Here is a 10083-nt window from a genome sequence, read left to right on the forward strand (position 1 = left end):
CACCCCGTAGATGCCAATTCTGAAATTTGGTTTGCATCCCCGTGTAAAGAAATCCCCGAAAATCTTTTTTGTGAAAAACACATTATTTTATATGAGAAAGGTGAAGGCTTTACTTGGTTGACAAACATAAATGAAAATTATACTTTTACGTTAAGAAAGGGAACATGCCTCATTGAAATACAAGTGATTCCTGAGCGCGAACTAAACAAATTGAAAAGTTCCAAGAAAAGCTTATTTAATGGCATTTGCGATAGCAATACAAAGAAAAGGTACCCACAAAAAAGACCCCAATTTTTGAAAAAATTTAAATTAAACCATATCCAAGATATACGATTAAAAGAAAATTATGTGAATTACTCTGGAGTTTTAGAGATATATTTTCCATATTTTATGAAGATATGGGACTGGTACCATTCTAGGAGCATTCTATCCAAATTACAGAGTTGCATCTAGCTAAACAACCCTATCACATCCCCTAGCCCTACGAAGATTTGTTAAAAAGTAAATCCGCGAATTAGAAAGAAACAATATTATACGCCCAAGTATAAGCCCGTATTTGGCTCCTGTTATACTAGTGCCAAGAAAGAACAAGGACCTTAGGCTCGTAGTAGACTATAGAGCCTTAAATAAACAAGTAGTTAGCGACAAGTTTCCCCTGCCCCGAATCGATGAAATTCTAGACTCCATCTCAACCAAAAATAAAACTTTTAAATCTCGCGACCTTACACATGGTTATCATCAAGTTAAGATAGCAGATAACGACGTTTATAAAACGGCCTTGTCGACGACTGAATGTGGCTCTTATGAATATTTAAGAGTACCCTTCGGACTCAAAACTAGTTCAAGTGCACTATGTAGACCTCTGTTACACTTATTACGAGGTATAGAAAATATTATCCACTTTGTGGATGATGTGATCTGTGTAGGAGAAACCCCGGAGGATCATTTAAGCACATTAGCCAAAGTTTTTGAAAAATTCAGACAGGGTAATCTAAAATGTAGACCTGAAAAAGTAAACTTATTTCAATCCGAAATAAAATTCTTGGGAATGATAGTGACCCAAGGCCAAATATCACCGGACCCCGAGAAAATAAAATGTGTAGAAAATCTCAAACCTCCGAAAACTATAAAAGCAATTGCCAGCAATTATTGGTTTAACCAGTTATTTCAGGAAATTTATACGTAACTACGCACAAATTGCAAAACGCCTAATGGATCTAACTAAAGGGACCTCCCAAAATATTACCTGGTCGCAGGAAGATCAAACTTCTTTGGACACTCTCAAGAAGGCACTTACTTCTGAACCAATATTATCGTTACCAGACTTTGAAAAAGGACAATTTGTAGTCACCACCGACGCCTCAGCTCTAGGCATCGGTGCAATCCTTTCCCAATTAATCCCCGTGGAAAACTACCCCAAACCCCTACAGGAGCCCCCTAAGTTTATAGAGAAAATCATATGCTATTCAAGTAGAACTCTATCGAAAGGCGAAAGAAGTTATTCTGCGACGCAATTGGAGCTACTATCTATAATTTACCATTTAGACAAATTTAGACATTATTTAGTAGGCCGAAAATTTAAGTTGCTTTCGGACCATAAAGGCTTACAGTACCTAAGCACATTCAAAATCCAACTGGAATCTTAGCTAGATGGATAATGAAAATCCAAGATCTGGATTACGAATTTGAACATTTGACCGTTAAACAGAATGCCCCTTGTGATCACTTGAGTAGATACCCCGAAAATAACTCCTCAGATAACCAAAATAAAGAAATAAATGCCATTAATCCCAGTAAACGGAAACACAAGAAGAATAAACCTAAAATCCAAATAGAAGAAAACGAGATTACTAAAAGCCCCTTATCGCTGGCTAATATTAAAAGAAATCAGGTTAATGATGAAATGTGTTTAACTCTGATTAATTATTTTTTGAATTCTGATAACCTCCCTGATAACTTCAAAACTCTAAGAAAGGAAATAGACAACTGTTATTATGATTTAGATGAAGAAATCCTTTGCAGGATATTAACTGGTGATACAAATAGCAATCAAACGTCAATAATACCTGTAATACCCCATAGACTAATAGTCCCTGCATTTGAGTATTTTCATTTAGATATAGGCGGACACTTGCGAATCCCAAAATCTTATAATAGATTGAAACAATATTTATTTGTTGCTTATGCACTAACAAAACTCAAAGATTTCATAAACAATTACGAATCATTTAACTTAAGAAAGAATCCCCAAACTTACCCCCACCCCTCGATGGGACGAGTGCCAGTAGCAAGGTTTCCTTTCGGCATTGTTTCATTCAATTTACATGGAACAAGTGGAGGCTTACCTGTTTCCAACGGAGGCCACACTTGCGTTCTTTCGGTAATAGATCACTTTACCGGTTTCACATTTGCCAAAGCATTGAAAAATCAAAGCGCATACGTTACGAGTGAGGCGTTAGCAAAAATATTTTTAAAATTTGGCGTCCCTGACAAAGTTGTTCAGCGATAATGGAAGCAATTTTATCTCTAAAGTAACAAAAGATTTAATGAGTTTCCTCAACACAGAAAAATTAATTAACTCTCCCTACCATCCCCAAGCAAATGGAAGAATTGAAAATAGGTACACAATTTTCTAACGTTTTGACTATTTATACAAAAGACAACCGAAACGACTAGGATCAATATCTACCTTACTTAACTAATATAATTAATACTGCCTATTCAGAAACAACTAAAGAAAGTCCATTTTATCTTTTGTTCGGACGCGATTTTAAAATACCGTATTAAGAAATTAGAGAATCCAGACAGTATTTCAATAATACCGAGGACTACAATCAAGAATTTATAAATAGGATGAGGAAAACCTATAAAGTAGTTAGACAAGAGTTAGAAAAGTTTAAGATGAGCCAAGAGTTGAAAAATGAATCCAAAATCAAAGGAAACATAAATTTTAAGCTAGGCGATTGTGTTTATCTAAAAAATGAGGCAAAGGTAGAAGGCAAAAAGCTTTCCAATAAATATCCGGGACCTTACAGAATAATCAAGAAATACGACAATGATTATACTTTTAAAATGATAAACCCTGACAACGGAAGAACATATAAGGCACATGTTAGCCGTATAAAAAGGCCCAAGTACCCAACCAGGTGGGCGCCGAAACCCTCATCTACTGATTCATCAAGCGCGGAAAATGAATTCCCCAAGTCAAGGCTAGCCGAGTTAAAACCTGTCAATTTCAAACAAGACTATTTCGAGAATATTAGTGACGAGGAAAACTTTGAAGAAATCCTAGCCATGAAAAATCTAGTCATCCCCAAAGGAAAATCTTTAATACCAGTAAAAACAAGAACCCCAAAAAGTCCAAGAAGTTCATCATCAGAAAGCTCGGAAGAGTTAGACTATACCCTGTCCCCAAAAACCCAATTTTTCTCCGATAGAATTTCAACTCCTTGTCCCCCCAAAAGATTTCCAGATGATCTGGTATCACCAGCAACCCCGATAGAAAGGCCCCTGTCGTTACAAGATGAATTAAATAGAGCTATGGAAACCCCGGGTGTAAAAATAAAGAAAACCCCACCCAGGGAGACGAGCAAAAAGAAAAATTTGAGAGAAACCATGGACATCATCAATTACCCTATAAAAACAAGACAAAGTACCTTGCCTAAGACCCAGGAACACCCTGAAGATTAAAACATAGGACAACATCATCACATAATGGTATCCAAAGTGAATCCTGAGGAATCTTCCTCCTGGCAACAGACCATGATACAGAAAAGACCCCAACCTCCTGAGGACATGGCATTCAAACAATGGAGACATTCTCCACAAACATTTGACTCCTCCCAGAGTTCCCAAGAATCTTTTAACTCTCCCGAAACAGGACTTCAGCGCGAGGAAATGGAAAGTAAACCCTCTACCTCGAAAGGAGACGAAATATATGAAGCGAGGGCAGGTGATACTCCCTAAATCGCAAAGGACCACCCTGGAAAGCCCCAATGATGAATAATCAGGGACTAGTTCTACTGAATCCGATGATGAATCAGTTCCTGATGAACCCCAAGATACACAAAAACGAAAACCAGCTTCTGCCCCGGCCCATGCAAAAGCGGCTAAATTAAAAGGTCAAAAATTCCTATTGAAACAGTATAAAAAATTTGACCTAATCTCTATGGGAAATTCAAAAAGAATAAAACGCCAGAAAGCGAACAGGAAGTTACCACAAAGTCTGGCAGAGTAAGTAAAAAACCAGATAAATGGAAATACGTCTAGAGAACAAGTACCCCAAAAACTCATAAAATAATACTAAGACGAAATGAACATCTTAAAAAAAACTTGAAACAAAGGTGTATGAATAAGACACTTCAATGCAAATTACCCGTAAAAGTTCGAAGAAAATTAATAGCTAATTTTTCCAGATAAACTGAATCCCGGCTTGATAAAAAAACCCTGAAGATAGAAGCAGAACAAGAATCGTTCAAGCCCTTCTCCAAAAAAATACCTAGTGCCACCTCGTTACAGACTGAAAAAATATGGACCAGCTATTTCAGATACGATCGAAACTTCTAGACGCCTCGGCACAATTGATAACAGAAAGACTGAAAATCGAGAATATGATAGAAACCACGCTTAAATCTCTTAGTGAAGTTAAGGCTTCCAAAGAAAAATGAACAAAAAGATAAATGAGATCCTAGTAACTAAACAAATGGATAAATTAATCGAGACCCAGTTTTTGGAAGTTAAGGAGTAAACCACAAAAATCAAGGATGAAATGTAATCAATAAGTGACACCACACTTGTTAAGGGATATAATTATCCCGACAAGGTCCTAAAATTACAAGTATTATATAATAAAATGCAAGAAATTGGTAAAAAAGTGCAAGATTATAGAAACATTACTGTTCTATCCGCAACAATAGCGGTACAAGAGGCCCTGGCACCCGAACGAGTAAAGCTCCTAGACCTACAACATAAATATGACCACTTAAAAGCACAGAAAGAAATAATTAAACTGCAACAGGACAGCTTAGAGAAACAATTGAAGGAAAACCAAGTCGAAATTAACAGAGAACTGCAAAAACAGAGAGAATTTTGCTCAAACTCAGAGAAAATGGTGGCAACATATTTTACAGTTGAAATTGACCCACCCCTTAATCCCCATTTGGAAAATATTCTTGCCAACAATTACAACGAAGAGCCATCACAACCCTCGTATTTCACAATCCCAAACCAAGCTCGTCATCACCACATAAAACCCCAAATGGCGTCTATTCAACAAAACCCCCCAACGGACAATAACGTAACTATTAGGACCCAATACCCCAATGTCCCAATAACTGATACAACTGGTCAAGACTCATCAGAGATCTCTTCAACACAAGGAACGCCCAAAACACATCCGTTACCAGATGATACAGAAAACTATGAAAATATTAATCATGGCTGTTCATTAAACTCAAGAAGGAGGTAAAAAATCTTTACTCGTTTAAATGCAAAAAAAGAGAGATATTTTTTTACAAGTTTAATACGGTAAAGTGCGTAGGCGAGGATGTAACGATAGCCTAATATCTCGAGCGCAAACTCGTTAAACTAGAGTACCTATATTTCTGCTGACCAGAATATAGTATTTCCCAAATTAAAAAAAATATATATAAATATATTATAAATTCAACCATAGAAGAGAAAATGTAGTGGACAGCCGTCCTAGCTTTGCCAATCCCGGGTAGCCCCTGGAGTAGGTAAACATGAGGACAACTAGGGTCCACTAGGCACTAGGGTTCATAGAGGACCACTTGGCATATCATTGTATTTAGTGCATGAGGATAAGTATTCAAATGCGGATCCGAGGAGGCTTTCGGTGTTTTGAACCTCGAAAGGCTTGATTTTTTTTTGTATTTCTAGGGTTGAAATACGGAGGGTTCCTTTGGGAGCAATCCTACCTCTTCTGAAATTAATCTTATGGGATATCTTATCCAAATTAAAAAAACTGCATGCCAACGATACATTCGAACGCTAAATTCCAGAATGTCCTAACTGTGGCTTATAATGGAAGTTTATCATAACCATGATGAGGATTTACCTCCATCATGAGACATATCTGTTATCTTGATAGTACGGTATTGGAAATCTTGATTACACGTTTAGACGATAGGTCAAAGTATAACCCTATTCTAGAAATATCTCATTATTATTATTATTAGCACAATAGCAAAATATATAAAACGCAGTATTAGTTACTTAAATACTTAATAACTACTTCTCACAGCAGGACTCAAAAGAAAAAAAAACTTCAACCCTAAGAACAACAAAAATAATATTCTTTCAAAAAATAATGAAGAAGTCCAAATTTAATCACAAGAAAAAATGACCGGAAATAGCAACCCTAACTCGCTGTAAAATTTATAAAATACTCGACAACCTAAAGTACTTATTCGGCAAAAGAAATATGTACAAGTTCTTATCGCGTTAATTATAAGCAACGTTTCTTAGTGAGGCATGATCTGTTAGCATGTAGATGAACTCAAGAATTTGGCAAAAAATTTTCACTAATTGAAATTAATTTTAAGTAAGATTATATATCTTTCCTAGGTGACGTAGATGGATCTTTAATCCATATGCAAGATATGTCATAACATAAAGATTAAATTATCAAAAAAAAAATCATCCTTATCGGTAAAATAAAAGAAAAGAAAATTAAAAGTGGCCAATGGGAACTGAAAGCATTCTTCTGACGTTTAAAAAAAAGATTAATTATTTAAAGACCCCGGCAAATCACCAAACGAGACAAAAAAATCTCTTTTCGCAATTTTTACTAAACTGATACCACTTCTCTAAGCGTTATAAATATGTCTATGCAGTTCAAGTGACCCTATGTAAAATGAAAATTCTTGGCAACAAATTTCTCACAGTAAAACTCAAAAAGGGTTTTGGTGTAAGTAGTAACCAAAAGTATTCTTTCAAATAAAAGTCAGTAAAAAAAAAAATGAGCCCCTACAAATGACATTAAGCACCTCTCATAAAATAAACGGAAAAACAACGTTGTGAATTATCACAGAAAATCATACGAATTGTCTCAAATGTTGTTAGTCACGTATGCAGTTCAATTGACCCCATGTAAAGCGATAATATAATGATATATCACCGTCTGCAATTTCCAAACGCAGTTGAAACCACAAAGATTTAAGACAGTTTAGTCGGTCCACCTAAGCATATTGTTCTCGAATTAAATTACTTTCCCTTTTCATTGCTTGTAATGAGAATAATTGACCTGTATACCGTTGTGTAATCTGAGCTACTTGCGTACCTATAATGAACAGTCTTTTCACCTAAAAACTAATAAATAACTTACCATAGTAAAATATTCCTCAAATACCAAGAATTAAAAACGCCAACCCCAACGGCAAAAAAATTGGCCCCGGTGAAAATGAGAGGATTGGAAAATATCGTTTCGTCTCAGATAATGATATCTTCGATAAGTTCTTACTTATATATTGATACTTGATTACATTTTGATTATATTTTGGCGTGGTATAATCCAAAATACATAACATAAGTATAATATTCTGTTTCAAAAGAAGAATAATCGCTAGAGAATTGACGCAAAACAAAAAATTTAATAACCCTGAGTGTAAACAATAAATCAAAATTGTAGAATTTAAAGTGCTAATTTTGGCACGCAAATTTCAACCTATAGAAATGCAATATAATCCTTAATAGGAAATATATCCGCAGATACAAACAAAACCTCGAGGGCAGTGTAATTCTTAAGTTATAAAAATAAGCCTCACAAATACGCAAAACATAGGAAAACCTGAAAAGAAAAGTTTTTATGGCCTAGCCTATTGACCCTTTCGGTTTGTTGAATTTCTTTTGTGGCATAATCAAATGTTAATTTACATATCTTTAAGTCAAGTGTGACAAGCACCATAAATAAAATTATTTCGATAAACTGCTCCCGCAAACTAGCAAGTCAGAGAAAGAAATTTATAGGCCAGATGGTTACCTAATTTTCGAAAGAGTTTCGTAACGTAATTCAGAGATAATTACAAACCTATAAGTCAAATGCAAGACTCGCCTCAAATAAGATTATTTGCCTACAATCCCGCGATCAATTATATGTTATATATATATATATAAAGCAGGCACTTTACCGAAATAACTTTCCAAAAGGGTAAAAGCATAAAACCAATCAGTTAAATCCTAAAATATCGTAGTTCGTGGATAAAGAAAATAATCACAACATTTAAAGGACGACAACATAGCATGTGTCATTATAAAAATAAAAAGTGTCAACGTGTATAGCTAATGTCTCTTTGACAATAGCAGATATTATTCTGCTATAGAAAACAGACGACAAATAATATGCCTCGAAGAGGAGCGTCCGCTAAAAATTAATGCAAAAATCAAAACCCTTTCGTTAAAGGGAACTTCTGAAACTAATCTGCGCTATAGTTACCTGTAAAAATAAGGCCGCGGTTTTAGCCTAATTCTCGAGAAATTGCAAAAAAATAGCGTATCCAATTTCTGTGGATTCTCGCAAAACACGCAAGTCCCGCAACATGTCGCCCAGACGAGTAGGTCAAAATCAGACGAATATAGGCCTGCCAATGTACAGACTAGCAACCAAGATTATTCACAAACTAACCTATTAATGTACAAATAAGAAAATTCTTATTTTATTATTTTATCTTATTCTTAAATTCTTATTTAAAATTCATAAATGCTCATATAATAAGAAACACAGTATTTAATAGTTTTTACTAACCTTATAAACTAGTCACGGCCTTGGATCCTTGCTAAACCTGATTCCCCCAAGAAGAAGTGTAACATAGTAAACGGCATGTTATCCATGAAAATCAAGCTCTACGAAATGCATGTTATTTAAGAGTTCAAAAAATATGTATTCACTAAGGCATATATGAGTTTGAACTAAAATTAATAAAATAAAAACGAACATTTATACGGAGTATGAATGATTCAAGGATAATTTCTAATGTAATCAAGCGAAAGTGGAAGCCATAAATCGCCAAAATTTTATGAACAGGTGAATAGATCCCACCACCTGTAATGTACTAACAACGGCCCAAAGTTAAAATTTGCTCTTTGTTCAGAAACACGCTTGAAAAACACTGAATTGGAAGATATAACAAAGCTAAATTCCCTAAACTTCCTCTTCAAATCAAGTCCCTGTAAAAGGCTAACCTAATAAAAATATCGCGATAGAACTCAAGAAAGTAACAGAGAATATAGGTAATAATATAATCAAACGTATGAACCCCCCCCCTTTTTGTCGCGTGGCAATTTCGTGCGGCATCTTCGTGGCACCGACGTGTGGCGCCGCGACATCAAAATAGGCAAATCGAACGGATTCTTTTCAGAAAAGTAATGAGTCAAAGCATAATACCACTTGAATGAATTATAAATAGGATGAAAAATAATAATAATAAAAAAATGACAATTCTGAGTCTTGTGGAAACAAAACTGGTCCACGCTAAGCTGAATAAGAAATAGTCACGTGAGCAAATCTTACGATTAAAATAATACAAAGTAAATAAACTTTCATACCTTACGCAAGGCGCCTATTAAAACTCATATACATATCCCTGCAAAGTTTTAGGTAGTATCATACCTCTGCCATGTGGCACTATCTCTGACACAGCGGTAGGATGGTGGGACGTAGTAGATATTGACCATACAAAGGGATAAAACCCAAACTAAATGTAATGTTTGCGCATTTGAGGGCGAGAACCGGGCCAATACTCCGATTTCTGTCTATTCGCCCCCAGTCTAGGGATGCGATGTGCCTTACAACAGCCCAGTAGGGTTATAATTAAAATAATGTATCTTTATAATATTTTAATACCGTCATCTACGAAAATATCTTGTACGTAATGATTTTGCCTTCACAAAAATTTAAAACAAACAAGTTTCAAACAGCGCGTTTTCCATAGCTTAATTGACATATCTTTCAGTTGTATTTCCTATAACTTTACAGCAAAAAAAAGATTACAGCTTATTGTAACTTATTACGTTTAAATTGGGACCAAACTAACTCTAACTTATCAATAGTTCACTACAGTACGTATA

Source organism: Artemia sp. Qi Xiang Cuo, chromosome 10, assembly GCF_049724085.1.
Source record: "Artemia sp. Qi Xiang Cuo chromosome 10, ASM4972408v1, whole genome shotgun sequence".
In the NCBI taxonomy this organism is placed as follows: domain Eukaryota; kingdom Metazoa; phylum Arthropoda; class Branchiopoda; order Anostraca; family Artemiidae; genus Artemia; species Artemia sp. Qi Xiang Cuo.